General features: G+C 32.7%; 2 long non-coding RNA genes across 2 annotated transcripts; both read left to right on the plus strand.

Moving 5' to 3' along the window:
* Positions 1-7,553: 7,553 nt before the first annotated feature.
* Positions 7,554-8,141, plus strand: LOC147937611 (uncharacterized). Its single transcript, XR_015567250.1, has 2 exons — positions 7,554-7,734; positions 7,820-8,141. It is a non-coding gene; the product is annotated as an uncharacterized LOC147937611 (long non-coding RNA).
* Positions 8,142-19,823: 11,682 nt separating this feature from the next.
* On the plus strand, positions 19,824-20,413 carry LOC147937612 (uncharacterized). The gene is made up of 2 exons (XR_015567263.1): positions 19,824-20,006; positions 20,092-20,413. It is a non-coding gene; the product is annotated as an uncharacterized LOC147937612 (long non-coding RNA).
* The last annotated feature ends 112 nt before the right edge of the window (positions 20,414-20,525 follow it).

Genomic DNA, 20,525 nt, shown 5'->3' on the forward strand with positions numbered 1-20,525 from the left:
GTCATCTGCCTGTGTTACCGCCAATCTGGCTTTTAAATCTTCAATTGTTTCCCGCCCATATGACATTTGTGCCTTTCTCCAACGAGAAACGGCATGCCGACATGTAATGATCTTATCCACTAAATTACCCGTCGAGGAGCCTGCTTCAGAGCCCCAGCCCTCTGTAATGGCTCTTTTGAGCTAATTTATTCTCTTGTTGTTATAAATAATAATAATAATAATAATAATAATTTGTTTCTCTGAAATGAAGAAACAAATGGTGTATTAGTAAATTGGTAAAGAAGTTTCCGGAATGTATCCTTCACTAGGATTTGCGTTTCTTTTCCATATTTGTTTGTCAGAAAAAGGAAACACGATAACCCCTGTTCTTGTGACAACCCGTCCCGTTGACCCCACTAGCCCACCGCTAGCTTACCCCCATAGGCCCGAAGCTGGCCCTGCAGGGCATCGATCCTAACCCCTCACTAGGCAAATGGAACTATTCATCCAAATCCACAGTAGGTTATTGGTGCGCCAGGCGTTCCTCAAACCCTGGTCCCCACCCTTTAACAACCTTCCCACAGGACAAGTTGCCACCAATTGATCTGCAGCTCAATTGGTGACAGCTTGTCCTGTGGGAAGGTTGTTAAAGGGTGGGGACCAGGGTTCGAGGAACGCCTGATGCACCAATAACCTACTGGTGGATTATGTGAGTTAATCCACAGTGATGGGTTAGGATCGATGTCCTGCAGGGCCAGCCTATGGGGGCAACTAGCAGTGAGGCTAGTGGGGTCCACGGACGGGTTGTCACAGTTCTCCAATTGTAAAAATGAATACACAACAAAATCAACCGACACTTAAATTTATCAATAAAAACATTTATTGTTTCATTCCACAATCTGTCTGATTCATCTTCATCACATACTTTTCCCGACTCTCCGTCATAGTCTTTGGAACTGGTCCAAGGTACATATCGGTTTCCTTTGATGAATTATGTTTCTGATGCTAATTTTTCACCAAGTCATTGGTTCTTTTTGACGGCTATTACTACTAATGTTGAACCTAAGCATTTTAAATATGTTGTTCAGATCAAAGAGTGGAATAATGTGATGACTAAGGAGGTTGATGCTCTTGAGGTTAATAAAACAGGGGAGTTAGTTGATTTGCCTCCTAACAAAGTAGCCATTGGTTGTCAATGGATTTACAAGACGAAGTACAGTTCTCATGGTACTATAGATCGTTACAAAGCTCGACTTGTTGATCTTGGCAATAATCAGGCCGAGGAGAAGGATTACAAGGAGACATTTGCTCCTATTGTTCATATGAAGATCTAAGCAGGAGCTTGAGGAAGCTAGATGTAAGACTATGATGGATAAGGTAATGATTGAGATACCTTTCATTGATGCAGTCAAGTTTTCTCCTGGGATCAAATGGTGTGTGAAGAAGATGGTTACTAATGGTTTGAGCCCTGAGGAAAGAGCTTCGCTTACCAGAGGTATCAGTGCGATTATGTTGAACCAGCCCCCACATAAAAAGAAAGAGAGGAAGCAGAAAGTTGTTGTCTCTGAGAAAGTTAGTGCGATGATTCAGAGTAGTGTTACAGAGAAATTACCAGATCCGGGAAGTTTTGTGCTCAGTTGCTCTATCTCGGCAGAAAGATTCTCTCAGTCACTTTGTGATATTGGTTCTAGTATTAACTTGATGCCACATTATGTTGGTGTGAGAGTTGGGATGACAGATTTCAAGCCAAGTAAGATCTCTCTTATCTTAGCTGGTTACTCCAGAAGGATTCCCGAAGGTGTGTTAGAAGATATTTCAATCAAGATCGGAAATTGTGTGATTCCCACTGATTTTATGGTATTGAAGTATGATAAAGAACCTTGGGATCCTCCATCTTAAGACGCTCATTCTTTTCAACAGCTGGTGCCATCATTGATGTTAAAAGAAGACACATAGCCCTGAATGTGGAAGATTTGGTTATGAACTTTGAGATGGATAAACTGAAGAGGGCTCCCACTATGGATGGCAGACATTTTCTGTGTAGATTGCTTCTGATGATAATCCGATCATAGAGATTTCTGAAGACATTACTGCTGGGTATGTCAAAGAGTTGGGTACTATTGAGAAAGTGAGCAAGCAAGCTGTTAAACTTGAGGATTGGAGTGAGGGTCATTTATTCATGATTAAAGACCATGATGAGGTTCTGATTAATGATAAGTTCTGGAGGATGACTTTTTTTTAATGAAAACACGGTTTTCTGAGATAAGCTGCAAAGAAGACGCAGAGACAAGAGTATTAGGCTTCGTGTCGGTCAACACCTCCTCTGTGTCGGTTGACACTCCTCCACGAGTGAGCCCAGACTTGACCAAACCTGATGGATCGCAGGATGTTCTTTATGCTCCATGTCTGAAAGCTATTGCAAAACAGAAAGCTTGACATTCCATACTCCAGAGTCCGCAGGAAAAGCAAAGCAACACATCTTCTTCACCTAAACCCTCTCATATCATCAATAAGAATTTCAATGGTACAAAAACTGTTTTGTAGACCAAGCCACGCGATTATCGTCAAGCACTTATTTTTCTATTGATGATTTTGCAGAACATAAAGGAAGCATGCCCGTACTTAAGTCCCATCCTGCTCATTTTCCTCGCGTCCTTGGTCGACCTCATATGCCTAAGGCTTATACACCCCTATGGATGATGAGACATTCTTCTCGGAGGCATACATTTCCACTTTTCGATCCATTGGATGTTTGTGCTCCGACACAGTCAAGCTAATAACTGAAAACAAGCGCTTAGTGGGAGGCAACCCACTCATAGCCTTTTTTTTTTTACTTTGAGTCATTTTTATTCTTGCTTTGAGCCAGCTTGCTATTTTCTTCTGTTTGAATTTGTATTAAATTATGAACTTCTATCTATCATGTTGTGTTTAATCGTATGTTTGAATGTAATGATTCTTAACAGAGCTAACTGTGACACCCCGATTTTAGGGACATGCAGAGAAGTTTAAGAGAATTTATTTGGCCACCTATGTCACCAAAGTGCACTTATCCTTTCTGTCAAGGGTCCTAAGAGAACTCCAGAGTTAAGCATGCTTGAGCTGGAGTAGTCTCAGTATGGGTGACCTTCCGGGAAGTGACTATCAGAACTGTTTGAGTGATGACAAAACACAGGGAAAGATCATGTGGTGATTTGTAGGGACGGTAACAAGTCTTTAAAACCTCCCGGATGTAGCAAACCGGCCGTCGGATATGGATGGGATCACAGGCCTAGTGAGAGGCCGTGAGGAACATTAAGAAATGTGGGGCCATGGAATGAGATTGGACATGGGGCCCACTAAGAGGTGGCAGTCGGGGAGTTACACTAACATCCAAGGATTGAGAGAAACAAAAATTAACAGCAACTAACTATGGGATTCTAGACGAACTCGGTCAATACCACCATCATAGATGAGTAAAATCCGATTTTGGTTCACAATTTCAATACTTAATCATTTTTTGTTTATTTTTTTTCGTCAATCTTTGGCTTGATAACACTGGGGACAATGTTGTTTAAGTCTGGGGGAGTAGGCAGTTACTAACTATGTTTTTGTTTTTCGATAGTCAGTTGTGTCAGTCAAAACCATCTTTTTGGTTTTATTGAGTCAAATTTTTCTTTTGGGAATTATGATCTTTAACCATTGGTTTCTACTCTTTGGCTAACGCTTTAATGAATCTTGATTAAGCTTGATCTCAGAACGTAAGTTCAGAAAGACAATGAGATGTGTCAACAATCTCGAAAGCTCTTATTCAATGGATATCTGGTTGAACTAACGTTATTTCAAATTTTATCAGGATTTTAATTAGACTTAATCTCTTACCTTGGGAGTTGGAATACAGTGGACTAGATTTTTTCTTTGAGCCATTCAAAACATTGCATTTCTTCACAAAGTATGTCTCCCCTCTCTTTTTCCTTCTTTACTCTAAGAAAAACAAGAGAAGAGAAAGATCATAAAAAATGAGACGATATAAGTGGGTCGAGGGATGTCGCGTACACCCGTGCATACTTAGAATCTCATGGAAACCTATATTGAAAAGAAAAAAAAAGAGAAAGAAAGAGCAAGGGTTTGATAAAAATAAATAAATGATACCCTAGAAAATTAGGGAGAAATCAACCCCTTGAAGTGAGAAAAAGGAAAGGAAAGAAGATGTATGAAGAATATCTTGGCAAGAAGAGAGTCCATATGCCACTGATCGATATTCCCATGGTAAGAACTTGCCTTTATTTGGTTAAGAGACTCGAAAGGATTGTGGGATTTGAGTAAGAAATGTTGATGCTTCTCATTGAAAAAGTATATGAAGTAAGTTCTTGAGGGTCAAGGCAATGAAGAGTGCAACGAACAGTTACCTACGGTATAGTGAGTTGCCACGTTTTCAAACCTCTTTCACAGGTTAAGCTATTGTTGCTTGAGGACAAGCAAAGGATAAGTCTGGGGAGTTGGTATATCATGGTTTTTACGGTTTTTAACTATGATATAAGTGTGTTTTAGTGTCTTTTGATTTGCTCTTAGGTTCTTTTGAGTCTTTGCAGGACCTGTGTAATTTAGGATGATTTGGAGCTTAATGGAGAGTTTTGGAGCATTTTTGGAGACATTTTGAGTGTTTAGGTTTTCAAACCTCTTTCACAAGATAAGCTATTGTTTTGCTTGAGAGCAAGCAAAAGCTAAGTTTGGAGAGTTGGTATATCATGGTTTTTACGGTTTTTAACCATGATATAAGTGTGTTTTAGAGTCTTTTGATTTGCTTTTAGGTTCTTTTTGAATTTTTGAAGGGACTGCAATTTAGGATGATTTGGAGATTAATGGAGAGTTTTGGAGTATTTTTGGAGACATTTTCAGTGTTTAGGTTTTCAAACCTCTTTCACAGGTTAAGCCATCCAATAACCTCTTATATTCCAAGGCCCAAATTAATTTTATATCGATCTACCTTATATATTCTTTTGTGGCATTGGAGAATGTCCTTATCTGTTATATATGTTTTAAATTTTGGGATATTTAAATCCTCTATTATCCTTGTATTTGGTTTAATTTAGATGAATAAAATCAAATGTTTGTAAAAAAAAGGAAAAAAAAACGTCACAATCTATTAAATGTTGGAAACATTTGAATACATGACAAGATTTATTTATTTATTTATATTAGCGAAAAACTTTGTAAGTGTTTATATTAATATTGGGTACATCGAAGATCGAACCTCAATTTTTAATAAAAAAAAACCAGAAAACATACAAGACACCCAAAAATAATTGTTGACGAGATGAACAAGTAAGCTAGTAAGGGAAATGGCGTTGACGATGTCGGTAAGGGTAGATAAAAAAAATAGTTATTGGCATAGCCTTTGGGGTGATAATCAAAATATTTTCTTCCAGAATTTGGCTCAAACCTCTCAAAATCCATTTGCCGATTAATCCTATTTTTAATTTGTATTCTTGTTATTTTGGCACTGGGGAATGCATTTTTATCTTGTAGCTTAAGCAATGAATGTTTAAACCTTAACTCTTTAAGTAATAAAATACGTGTTTTGACAAAAAAATGATTTCCTTAAATCTCTTTTATAATAAAATGGAAGTACACAACATTGTTTTGTATAATATATAATTTTAATAAGTTGGTTACAAAGAGGTTATAGATAAATTGATTACAAGTTAAATAGTGGGTACAAGTTTAATTTATTTTCAAAAATCTTAAAACGAATATTCTAAATAATCATTTGATATTATCTAACTTAACATATTAATTTTTTAATTATCATTATAATTCACCTCTCTTTATATATGAGTCAATTTTGTGAAACAAATAAATTATCATGTTATTTATTATAATTAAAAAATAGTTTTATTTCCGGATATACCATAAGTTGAATTTTTAAAAACAAATATAAACTGTTCAATCTATAAATATTCAAGCTTTAGTAATATTATTCTTTAAAAATAATATCTATTGAATTAAACATTTTACTGAGTAACGGGTCAAAATTTGACTATTTAAATTCAATTTCATATTTTTTGTTGATTTTATAGTTTTATATAATATAATAAACTTTAAATAATTTATTTTGAAATATTTTCAAAATAATGAAACTTGATATAAAAGTTAGAAACTATAAACACTCTAAATTGATTTGTTATAGCAATGTCAATAATATGTGACTATAATATGAAAGAATTTCAAGAAACCAAGTATATTAAAACAAAAAGTATAGCAATATATTAAATTACTCATAATATAATAACTCGCTTTTTAAAAGCCAAATTTACAAAATTATATATTATAATGACATTAAAGTCATGATGTAGAATATACATTGGTTAAATAACTTCACATACATAAACTAATACAACATATTAAAATTTTATTTAAAAAAATAAAATATACAAAATTTAACAAGTGTTATAACACGGGTACTTATCTAGAATCATTAACAATATAAAACTTACAAAATAGGTGTCTTTTTTCAAGGCATCATATTTAGCATATGATTTTATTGCATAATGTTTTATCCAAAAAACTTTTTTAAAACAATCACATAAATTATATTTTATATTAAAATTATAATATAAATAAAATAAATTTCAGTCCGTGCTCTAGCACGGGTCTTAATCTAGTAGTATTCTTTTTGGGTGAGTTAATGTAGTAGCCAAAATTGGAAATGTATTTAAAGATATAGCATATTAATTCAAAAAATTGGTGAAATAACATAAGGGGTAGTAAAAATTACCAATTGGAGTATTGATGGTTTGGTGGAGGAAGGTGGCCGGAAAGTTACGGCCAGAGTTGGAGGCCGCCAGAGGTAATGGCCACCGGAGGTAGTGGCCGGAGGTGACGGTCGGAGGTGGTAGCTGGATATGGTGACCGGATTTATTGAAGGAAGATGGCCGGAGGTGGTGGCTGCCGGAGGTGGCCGGAAGTGATGGCCGGACTTGGTGGCCGGTGGTGGTGGCCGGAAGTGGTGGTAGAGGATAATAAAAAGGGTTAATCTTGTAATTATTATATAAAATAAACACTATATCACCTTTTTATGGTTAGTATAGCTATTCAATGAATTATAAAGTTTTTTGGGTTATACAATGCAATTCCCGTTCTATTTTCTATACAAGATGATAAAAATATGTAGAGAAAAAGATATATGTATTAATTAATGCTACAATGATTTGAATATCATTTTACAATACATTACATATGTTTTCAGATTTCACCATTAAATTACTGATTTAGGTATATTTTATTATTTATTTCAGTTAGATTCATATATATATATATATATATTAAATTCTCTTAGTATATATAAGTTTGTTTTTTTAATCATTATAAGTTTTGAGAAAACTCTTTGACAAATGTTACAATCTATTTAATATTAGATATTTAGATATACATAAATATATGTTGTGACTAAATTAGTTTATGACATACATATATCACAAACTATTTAATATTAGATATCACACATGTCATGATCTGATTAATATCAAAATTGGGCATTTGAGAGCATGTTAAAATCAAATTTGATTATAAAATACCTCTTTTATATGTTGCTATGAGTACTTCTAACATTTGGATTGTAATAAGATCATCATAACCCACACAAAATACATAAAATAATTGTTAGTGAGAACAAGAACAAGTAACGGAAAATGGCTGTGGAGGTGATGTTGGGGCTAGGCATCCTTGTTTTAGCATTGGTGGGTGTTGTTGTTGGCATATGCTTCTTCTGTAAAAAGTGTACGTAAATCTTATAACAAAGTTGTAATACCTAAATGATGATGTGTTAAGTGTAAATAAACTTATATTTTTCTTTAATAATCAGGTTCCAAAAAGTAAGAAGAAGCCGGCCAACCCAAGTGGTGAGGTTTAGGAGAGTCCGAAGTGAGTAAAACATGAGATACTTTGATGATATTTATAAACTTATGATTGGTTCAAATTTGTTGTTGATTTAAAATTTAACTCTTTAACTTAATTATAATATATTGGAACTACTGATATTATATATATGTGAGATACCATTAGAGTATCTAGACTAATGTGGATGCTCTGACGGGAATTTGTATTTCTTTGAATAAGACATATTACAAAGTATAAGTGATAAGCATATGTATTGACGAAAATTCTATGTTTGATATATTGCTACACTGGTTTAAAATGTGTTTGGATAATGAATAAATCTCACTAATTCTTTATTGATATAGTTTTTTTCTTCTTTTTACGGTGATTTCATTACTCAAATTCATCAAATATTTCAATTTTGATTTTTCGTGTAAAGAGTAACTGATCGAAAACAACTAATAAAAAGTAAAAACCAAACGGTTTAGTTATACTTGAATAAAAAATCTTGGTAAAAACTTTTCTTCTATCTTCTTCAATCTCTATCAATTTTTCTTCTTTACTCATACATTTACAAGTCTTTTGATGTTTGTTAACATCTTTTTAATTGAACTTTTATGAATCAAATTAAGTTTATATTATTTTGTCATACGAAAAAAAAAACTTTGGCCATTAATTTCTGATTTTCTTTAAGCATCAAATACGCTCAAGCCGGCACTGGCTACAACAGACCGTAATCATGAAGAAATGGCTAAGGAGCCATAAATTTTTCTTGAATAAGAGCTTTTACAAATTATGTATGATAAGATTATTTAAGAACAAATTATGTATGTAAGTATGATTATATTATATTGCTACGATACGATGGTTTGAGATGTGTTTGGATAATGGATAGAAGTGAACTCAACAATTATTTATTGTGTATTCCTACTATATTATTTCGGAAATCCAAAAGAGGCCTATTAATAGACCAAATATGTACCAAATGTTTATCAAAATAATCTTGATCGAGAAAGCCTACAAAACAATATAAACATATATATTGACAAAAAAAATTAATATACATAAACAAATTTTGATTACGTATGATAAAAAATAACAATATAGTCAGATTCAGCATATTATATGATATAACAAAAAATTGAGATGTCAAAAAAAAATTTACAATAGTATCTTATATAACAAAAAAGGGTTCCTCCAAATATATTCAACCAGAAAGTGACAAATGTCACTAAATTAAAACAATTCATTTTATTCGTACAGACTTTTAAATAGGCCTTAAAACCACTTCATTTGACTCGTATGATCATCTCTAGCCACAACAACAATCATGGAAAAATCATGGAAAATAACTGATGATCCGTCAATTGACAATTACACTTATAAAATAGAAATCTGTGAGCCTCTTGGGAGCTAAATACGGGAAAAGGCAAGCCGATATGAACTTACAATCTTATGGTGAAGATTGAGGAAATCAGCTATTCATTTAGCATAAGTAAATCCTCATAAGACTCGAATAAATCATCTGTAAATGCAAGGATGAAAGCAAAACATATATGGGAAATTCAAATCAAGATTAATACTCAATTATATGCATTCAAAACAAAATTAAGTCAAACTATTTGGGTCATGTTTTCTCCACCATGTTCATGGTTGACCACCCAATTAATGCACTTGAATGTAAATTACCTACATAAATAACATATATTTAATTTGTTATCAACACCTCTAAATATTTTATACAACAATATTATTAAATTATTTTGCAATCTCAATTAGTAACTGTAACATCCACAAACCGGATTCCCGGTTTGGGAAGTGCATCGGTCGATGCAAGGTCGGTTTTTCCAAGCTGAGTTAAGTTAAACACTTGTTTTGTTGCGTTTTGTTTTTGGGAAAACTTTAAGGTTGAATATTTAAGGAGAAGTTCGTGGAGTTTGGCCGCTTTCAGAGAGAAATTAGAGAGATAAGTTGTTCTTGAGAGAGTTTGGAGTTTTAGAGCCTTTTCCTAAGAGATCTTGCCGGTGGAGTGGAGATCTGTAGCTGGGTTCGTGTTAGGAGCTTGCTAGGAGTGTGTATTCGTTGGTTTTAGAGTCAGAATCTTCTTTGGAAAAGGTGAGTGAATGACCATGGCTTATCTAAGTTTGAGATTTCTCTGATTTTCGTGTTTATGAATTATGTGGTAGATTCCTTTGCTTGTTAGAATGTTTTTGAGTCACATGGGGCTTTGTGTGGCTTCTTTGTGGCATTGGATCAAGTTTGATGTGTTAGGAATGAAGATCTGACGAGGAGCTTCGGGGAAGACGATGCTCGGCATGTGCGTCGATCGATGTACTATGTGCGTCGGTCGATTCACTATGTGCGTCGGTCGATGCATTATGTGCATCGGTTTATGCAGTGCAAGGACGATATCGGTCGATGCCATGTGGAAGTATCGATTGATGCAATTAAGGATTTCAAAAAATGTCGAGCATGCATCGGTTGATGCAGTCGAGTCTTGCATTGGTCGATGCAGGCTTGGTGTCGGTTGATGCACCCCAGTCAGTGTCGGTCGATGCAGTGGTTTGGTGTCGGTCGATGCAGCTTCCTGGTTTGTTTGTCGATGCAGCTTATGTTGAGTTCCGTCTCTCACCCATGCATTAGAAATTTTTAATTGTATTATAATCTTTATAACTTTAATCATCTTAAATTTATAATTAACTCATTTAACCCACTAATTATACTATCAAAACATTTTTCATATCTCTTGGGACCTTTAACCTCTAATTTTTTTTTCATTGAAAAATAACTAAATGCATTAAAAACACCATTAACTCAAATAGTTTTGTGACGTACACTCAATTTTGCATGACCTACACATTTGTTATCAACAAATTTCCTATAAATTGCAAACACCTAACTAAGCACCATCAAATATCAAATCCCCCATAAAAATTAGAATTCTATAACATCATTTTTCTATATAACTGATTGTGTTTCAAATATTTTATTTATATCACTTTTGAAGATATGGAAGAAAATGTTGGTTTTAGTTTGTATATATTCATATTATTATGTTTATAAGAGGTTCAAGTAATTCAAATACGGCATAGCGGTAAATTTTGATTTCTATTTTAGTTTTATCATATTTTATAAGAAACTAATAAATTTTTGATTTCTTATCTTTAGTTATCTTTATAATCTACTACAAGGATTTAACCCGTGGTACACTACGGATCTATTCCTTTTCTTCAATCATTTAACGAGGTTAGTATACTAATATAATCATGTTTTTTTAGTTAGTTAGTATAAATTTTATAATATTATATATATGTTGTTGTATTTGCAAAATTTACCCCATAGTCAATTTCTTTGTCTTGAAATATCAATGCACTTATATATATATATATATATATATGTCTTGTCTTGGTGTTTTTATAATAATTAACAGTACTTGTTAATATAATTATATAGGTTGACTTTGAAAGAACAATAATTATGTGTACTTTCAAAAGTACAATAAACGATGATTAAAATCGAATTAGTTTTAAGACAATGGTTTTGTGCATGGTCTTAAACCATGGTCAAAAATACAATGAACTATGATTAAAATCAAATTTATGGCGATTAATAGTGTTTAAGACCATGGTTTTTTGGAAAATCATTTCAAAAAAGATTATTGCACAAAAATATACTTCTAAATGTTGAGATAGATTTTTAAAATATATATCCATTTATAAAAATTCACATCATATGCTTAAAAAAACTAATATTTTATTAACTTTATGTATTAAATAGTAATTCAAATAATTCAAACATATTGCTTTAAATTAGGTAGATATATTTTAGGAAATTTGAAATTAATTTTATCAAATAAGGAAATGATTGTGTTTGGTTGTAAGGATTGTAGATAATTTAATTGGGACTTGTTTGGATACAAAGATAAAAAGAGATGGCACAAAAATGTACTCCAAAATTGTTAAGATAGATTTTTATTTTTATATATTTTATTATATTTTTGTGCCATTCTTTTTCAGTTTTAATGAATAATATTAATTAATATTGTTTTAATTTTTAATCAACAACATAATTGTTTACTTCTGTTTTCACTATCTATAGAACATATAAATATTGTTGCATAATTTTTTCTACATTGAGGTAATATTTCTTCTTCTACATATGCACTTTTTGATGAAGTGTAAGAGAAAACCGAGAATGAAAATGAACTTATTGATTTTTTTGGATGACGATGGTAAAAAATTTGAATTACTTTCGCTGTCCAAGCACCTATTTTAAAAGAATGGTGCATGAAAGAGAAATAAAAAATTGCAACCAAAAGATGGTGAATCTTCATTTAAAAAAAAAACTGAGAGTAAAAGAATAGCCACAACATTTGTATAAGAAAAAATTTCTTTTCATGTTTTTAAGTTGTAACTGTACAAATTATTTGTTTGTGGAGATAAAAAAATTAGAGAAAGCAGTTATAATAACCATGCAAAAATATATACTATCAGAAACAAATGAATGTAAGTAAAGAAACGAATAATGAAATCATAAAACACTAATAAATATGACAAAACAAATTATATAGCACAAAATAAAGATAATGAGAAATCAAACTAATAGGTATCTTCTATTAACAAAAAAATGATTATAAAAATAATTAATAATACGATAACAAAAATTATTTTCACGTTTTTAAGTTGTAAATGTACAAGTTATTTGTTTGTTACATGTCTGTGGAGGTAAAAAATTATAGAAAGCAGTTATAATAACCATGCAAAAATATATACTATCAAAAACAAATGAATGTAACTAAAGAAACGAATAATGAAATCATAAAACACTAATAAATATGACAAAACAAATTCTATAGCACAAAATAAAGATAATGAGAAATCAAACTGGGAATGCCTTTTTATCTTGTAGCTTAAGCAATGCATGTTTAAACCTTAACTCCTTTAAGTAATAAAATACGTGTTTTGACAAAAAAAAATTATTTCATTAAATCCCCTTTATAATAAAACAGAAGTACACAACATTGTTTTGTAGACTATATAATTTTAATAAGTTGGTTACAAATAGGTTACAGATTAATTGATAGATTAATTAGTTACAAGTTAAATATTGGGTGCAACTTTAACTTATTTCCGAAAAACTTAAAGAGAATATTCTAAAGAATCATTTGATATCATCTATCTTACCATATTAATTTTATTTATTAAATTATTCATCAATATTAAAATCTTTTAATATCTAACTTAACATATTAATTTGTTAGTTATCATTATACTTCACCTCTCATTTTTATATATGAGTCTATTTTGTGAAACAAATAAATTATCATATTATTTATTATTATTAAAAAATAGTTTTATTTCCAGATATACCATAAGTTGAATTTTTAAAAACAAATATAAATTGTTCAATCTATAAAATATTCAAGCTTTAGTAATATTATTCTTTAAAAATAATATCTATTGAATTAAAAAATTTACTGAGTAAAGGGTCAATGTCATACTGAGTAAAAAATTTGAATATTTAAATTCAACTTCATATTTTTTTTGTTGAATTTTATAGTTTTATATAATATAATAAACTTTAAATAATTTATTTTGAAATATTTTTGAAATATTGAAACTTGATATAAAAGTTAGAAACTATAAACACTCTAAATTGATTTGTTATAGCAATGTCAATAATATGTCACTATAATATGAAAGAATTTCAAGAAACCAAGTATATTAAAATAAAAAGTATAACAATATATTAAATTATTCATAATATAATAACTCGTTTTTTAAAAGCCAAATGTATTATAATGACATTCAAGTTATGATGTAGAATATACATTGTTGAAATAACTTCACATACATAAACTAATACAACATATTAAATTTTTATTTTAAAATAGAAAATATACAAAATTTTGTATAAAATAAAATTTAACCAGTGTTATAACACGGGTACTTATCTAAAATCATTAACAATATAAAACTTACAAAATAAGTGTCTTTTTTCAAGCAATCATATTTAGCATATGATTTTATTGTGATACTTTGTGTGTCTGTCTTAGCAGGTTCAATTAACCTTATGTAGTATAGTAGGTGTCAATCCAAATGGGATGTTGCTATCAATCAACGTATCACAAGTTAAGCCAATTCAAAAAGAGTGTTTGTCTAACAATCCTAGAATGATAAGAATGCAAAATGGAAATGAACTACAAAACTAGAAACAAAAATGCATGACAAGAAGCAAACAAGAATAAGTAAAAGCCAAAAACGATTCTAAGCATAAACTAGATAGCAAGATCAGAAACGGTTTCATGAATGCAATATCAATCAGAAAGATAGAAGTCCTAAGGATGGGAGTAATTGATGTCGGCAGAGTCTCCTAGTCTACAGAGCGTTTAACATGCCACAAGCAAACTATCCCTAAACAATGAACATCACGACTTAGCTAATCCAATCTCTTGGCAGAAACTACTCAGACTCAACCACTTCCAAACCTAGTTCTCGCTAGAGAAACATGGTCGAGCAGGCATGACGAACCAGTTCATTTACATCAACGAACACCCTAGACAACTAATCTCCTAGGCTATGTATGCAAGTCTCTAGCAATAGTTGGTCAGACATTTCATCAAACATCTTTTGGGTGCAGAAATGTCTAAGACCTAGTTCCAATTGATCAGAGAGAAACTAGTATTTCTAACTCTAGTCCAGAAGGGAATCATACGAATCTAAACTTAAACACCCTACATATTAAATACTTGGTAATTCAACGGGTGAACAGGTTCGCCCTAATTTTCTCTCCCAGGCACAAACATCGAGGCGCCGTTTCAACCTTCCTCCTCCGACGCCGGTGGGCTTTCTGCTCGCTGGCGTCGGGAAATCTCGATTCCCGCTTCTCTTTCAAGCTTCTACTATCCCTCTACCTCGATCTCTAATGCTTTTTCCCCTTTTTTAGATCTTGTTTACTCGCTAAAAACCCTTACCAAAGAACCCAAACGGTGACAAAGGCGTGTTCTTCTCCGAAGCTAGACGAAGGTGGAGATCGACAATCTCTACCCTTTGCAACACTATCAGCCTGTCCGCCGGGAGTTTCTGAGTCCCCCTGTTCCTCATTGCCCAGATCCAGAGTTCGACCCGCCTTTGTATAATCTCCTCCTTCCTCACCACCCGAGTCTTGCGCGACAAAGACGACGGCGACGGATAATGATGAGTTCTACATCGTTGCGTTTTCCCTCCGAGAGTGGTCCCCCGACTCTTCTCCCTGTTACCGCCGTACAACTGGTGATCCAGATTTTCATTCTCTAAAGAACAGGTCTGCTCTTAATCACCCTTTGTCTACCCTTAGCCAACATAGGTTGTGTTCCCTGAAAGCTTTTGTTCGAAGACTGCAAATAGCTCATAACTTACCTTGGTTGCTATGGTTATACAAACAGTTTTTGAGAACCCTGCCATTAGTTTCACCCAGCTTTACGGAATATGAGTTTATAAGCTTCACATCGAAAGGTTGTTTGTGCCAAACTCTTATGTCTATGAGAACCTTACCTAGTGAAACATCTAGGATTCATACTCATGTTGTGAAAGGCTTGAAGAAGTTCGGCATTATCATCATGTCGCTAAAGAGCGGTGATTACCGAAGCTTCTTCAACCCTTGTTTCACATACCGGGTTCCTGATCCCACTTATGTGCTTTTTAACCTCTTATGGGATACGTTTTATACCCTCAAGAGCTTGGAATCTAAACTTGACCCACCCCCTTTCAAACAAACCCTGTCCGTGTTGTCCAACACTAAAGTGATCAAGCCTACTCTGCATTTTCTTTGGTCTTACTGGCTACATGCTTTGTGTGGATTTCTTAATCTCCTTGGCCAAGGGCCCCAAGTGAGAGAGAACCCACCTGTATTGTTACAGTTTGACCTTTATCTTTGGCATATGGTTTTAGTTTTCCTTGGAAGATCTATTTGTATTGGCATAAAGTCTTATGGTCTATCGCCCTGCTCCCCAATTTACTCACTCGACGACTTCAAGCCACTCTACTTCAGTACCTCCTCCAGCTCTCGGACCCTATGGTTTGAAGACTGCCTTTGGTCCAACGGAAGATACCTTCTGACCTGGGCTCTACACCATCTTACCTTGGACCCTACAACCATGGTCCCCGGAATCTCTGCCACTGCACTTCTAGTGTACCTCATCTTGACGAGCGTCTTGGCCTTGAATCCCTCTACACGTCTACGCGTCTTTTGACCTTGACAATTCTGTCATCCATCGTTTCACTCGATGATGATCTTTCGAGTATCCATGATCTCTCATGTCTCTATTTGCTTCACTGCATTTGCTTCACAGCTCTCATGGTGTTCACCTCGAAATTTTTTATTTTCTTGTTTATGGCATTGGGGAACACCTACTCTTGTAACTCTTTAAACTTTGGGATCTTTGAGTCTCCTCCTTGTATCTTGATTTGATTTGAATGAATGAAATCATGTGTTTGTCCAAAAAAAAAAAAAAAAAAAAACACCCTACATATTAAGATCCTCCACCTAATCTATCCCATCCTCAAGAACTGATGTGAGCCAAAATAGGGTGAGTCGATAGCTGGTCTAAAGGACCTCTCTAACTAACTCGGATAGGATGGAGATGAATGATGGATCGAAGTTCGCCACACAAAGTTGTGGAATGACTTTGTGATAAGAACACAAATCAATATCTAAGTGAATCACATACAAAGATAAAGATTCAACTTGTTTTCTAAAGGAATCACACACAATAGAAAAGACAAGTAAAACAAAAGCCTAAGCTTTCAAAGTGAGAAAATTCTCTCTTTATTTTTCCAAAAATCTATATATTTACAAGGAAGGGAAACATGAGCTTATATAGGCTCAATTTACAAATCAATAACATAAATACAAAATAAATCAAATTAATTACAGAAATAAATCAAGAATAAATTTGAGAGATTTTATCAATCATCATTGATGGAGATTGGTTCTTTGTATCTAGACACTTTCTTGATGTAGCCATAAAATGATTATCTTCTAGAAACTTCTTCATAATTTGATCCTGATTTTCCTTGAACCAATTCTTGATGAGTTATGGATATTTCTAGGATTGCATCACTCTCTCCTTCTTGAAAAGGTTTTGTCCTCAAAACTAAAACCAAAGTTTGCATTTTTTTTTTTGTTTTTTTTTAATATTGAAAAATAGAATGAAGTTAAAAGAAAGCAATTTTTTTTTTCTTTTTAAAATAAAACTGAAATTCAACAAATCAAAACAAAGTTTTTTTGTATTTTTTTATATGAATTAAATAAAAATAAAAAACTTTTTTTTTTCTTTTTTCTTATAAATAAAACTGAAATTCAGCAAATAAAAAGAACTTTTTTTTGTACTCTTTTTTTAAAAGCGATTTAAATAAAACAAAAATGATTTTTTTTTTTTTCAAATCAAATGAAATGCAGCAAATCAAAACGAAATTTTTTGTTTTATTTTTTTAATTTTTTTTTTCAAATAAAGCTAAAATGAAACAATAAGAGATAGGAGCTTTTAGCTCTGATACCAAAATGATGTGAGCCAAAATAGGGGTGAGTCGATAGCTGGTCTAAAGGACCTCTCTAACTAACTCGGATAGGATGAAGATGAATGATGGATCGAAGTTCGCCACACAAAGTTGCGGAATGACTTTGTGATAAGAACACAAATCAATATCTAAGTGAATCACACACAAAGATAAAGATTCAACTTGTTTTCTAAAGGAATCACACACAATAGAAAAGACAAGTAAAACAAAAGCCTAAGCTTCAAAGTGAGAAAACTCTCTCTTTTATTTTTCCAAAAATATTCTATATTTACAAGGAAGGGAAACATGAGCTTATATAGGCTCAATTTACAAATCAATAACATAAATACAAAAGAAATCAAATTAATTACAGAAATAAATCAAGAATAAATTTGAGAGATTTTATCAATCATCATTGATGGAGATTGGTTCTTTGTATCTAGACACTTTCTTGATGTAGCCATAAAATGATTATCTTCTAGAAACTTCTTCATAATTTGATCCTGATTTTCCTTGAACCAATTCTTGATGAGTTATGGATATTTCTAGGATTGCATCAAGAACTCTAACACTACTTGGATCCAGAAATCGTCATCAAGGATACAAACTCAGAAAACATTGAATCAAGTATCATCAGATGAATAAAAATGGGATGAACAACTTTGTATAAGAAATCCAATGCAAAAACTCAATAAAATCAATCTCATTACAAAGTCTCAAAACGTTTTAGGTAGCTATATAAACCTAAAGGAAAAAAAAACGAGATGTCTGAGTAAAAACTTAACAAAATGTATTTATAGTAAAACATGGAAAACCCTAAAACAAAAAACAACAGGATAGAGCGTCAGTTCGGGAATCGGATTGGCTAAATAGGAACATCCTTCTTCCTGACGTGTGCGGTCAAGTCAGTGTGCGTCGGGTCAAGCTGGGTCGAAGGGAGTGGTGCCGACTCGAGCTGGGTCGAGTGGAGTGGCGTCGACTCGAGCTGGGTGTATATGCATCCACTAAAACGACGATAACTCTTGAACCACTCCTCCGATTGGCTTGACATAAACGGCATTGGAAAGATGACGCAATTCTCTACAACTTTCAAAAGGACGTCGAAAGCTGAATCCCAAAGAAAAATCTTCACTCGACTCGATCAAATACGTGGAAGGTTGGGTCGCTAGATAGTGTAGGTCGATCGAGTCGCGTGTCGTTAGTTCTGGGAGTGGTGCTAAAGCTTCATTTGACTCCAACCGTCTGGACATCTCCTATACACCTGAAATACTCCATAATGCACAATGTATTCAAAGATGATGCAAGAACTACCTAAACATGCAAAGTGTATGAAAGAGACTAGGAAATGATGCAAAACAATGAGTTATCCTAGCTAAGTGCATGACAAATACATGCTAAGGAGAGACAAAATATAGACATATCATATTGCATAATGTTTTATCCAAAAAACTTTTTAAAACTATTACATAAATTATATTTTATTAAAAAATTATAAAAAAATAAAAAAATTTCAATCCGTGCTCTAGCACAGGTCTTAATCTAGTAGTATTCTATTTGGGTGAATTAGTGTAGTAGCCAAATTTGGAAATGTATTTAAAGATATAGCATATTAATTCAAAAAATTGGTGAATAACATAAGGGGTAGTAAAACTTACCAATTGGAGTATTGATGGTTTGGTGGAAGAAGGTGGCCGGAAAGTTATGGCCAGAGTTGGTGCCCGCCGGAGGTGATGGTCGGAGGTGGTAGTGGTGACCGGAGGTGGTAAAGGAAGGTGGCCGTAGGTGGTGGCTGCCAGAGGTGGCCGGAAGTGATAGCCGGAGTTGGTGGCCTGAGGTGGTGGACGAAAGTGGTGGTAGAGAGGGATGGTAGAGGATAATAGTAAAGGGTTAATCTTGTAATTATTATATAAAATAAACAGTATATCACCTTTTTAGGGTTAGTATAGCTATTCAATGAATTATTAAATTTTTTGGGCTATACAATGCAACTCCCCATTCTATTTTCTATACAAGATGATAAAAATATGTAGAGAATAAGGTATATGTATTAATTAATGCTACAACGATTTCAATATCATTTTACAATACATTACATATGTTTTCAGTTTTCACCATTAAATTTCTGATTTGGGTATATTTTATTATTTATTTCAGTTAGATTCATATATATATATATATATATATATATATATTAAATTCTCTTAGTATATATAAGTTTGTTCTTTTAATCATTATAAGTTTTGAGAAAACTCTTTGACAAATGTTACAATCTATTTAATATTAGATATACTTAAATATATGTTGTGACTAAATTAGTTTATGACATACATATATCACAATCTATTTAATATTAGATATCACATATGTCATGATCTGATTAATATCAAAATTAAGCACTTGAGCGCATGTTAAAATCAAATTTGATTATAAAATACCACTTTTATATGTTGCTATGAGTACTTCTAACATTTGGATTGTAATAAGATCATCATAACCCACACAAAATACATAAAATAATTGTTAGTGAGAACAAGAACAAGTAACGGAAAATGGCTGTGGAGGTGATGTTGGGGCTAGGCATCCTTGTTTTAGCATTGGTGGGTGTTGTTGTTGGCATATGCTTCTTCTGTAAAAAGTGTACGTAAATCTTATAACAAAGTTGTAATACCTAATTGATGATGTGTTAGGTGTAAATAAACTTATATTTTTCTTTAATAATCAGGTTCCAAAAAGTAAGAAGAAGCCGGCCAACCCAAGTGGTGAGGTTTAGGAGAGTCCGAAGTGAGTAAAACATGAGATACTTTGATGATATTTATAAACTTATGATTGGTTCAAATTTGTTGTTGATTTAAAATTTAACTCTTTAACTTAATTATAATATATTGGAACTACTGATATTATATATATGTGAGATACCATTAGAGTATCTAGACTAATGTGGATGCTCTGACGGGAATTTGTATTTCTTTGAATAAGACATATTACAAAGTATAAGTGATAAGCATATGTATTGACGAAAATTCTATGTTTGATATATTGCTACACTGGTTTAAAATGTGTTTGGATAATGAATAAATCTCACTAATTCTTTATCGATATAGTTTTTTTCTACTTTTTACGGTGATTTCATTACTCAAATTCATCAAATATTTCAAT

This window comes from Camelina sativa, chromosome 9 (genome assembly GCF_030686135.1).
Source record: "Camelina sativa cultivar CO46 ecotype springtype chromosome 9, ASM3068613v1".
NCBI classification, from domain to species: domain Eukaryota; kingdom Viridiplantae; phylum Streptophyta; class Magnoliopsida; order Brassicales; family Brassicaceae; genus Camelina; species Camelina sativa.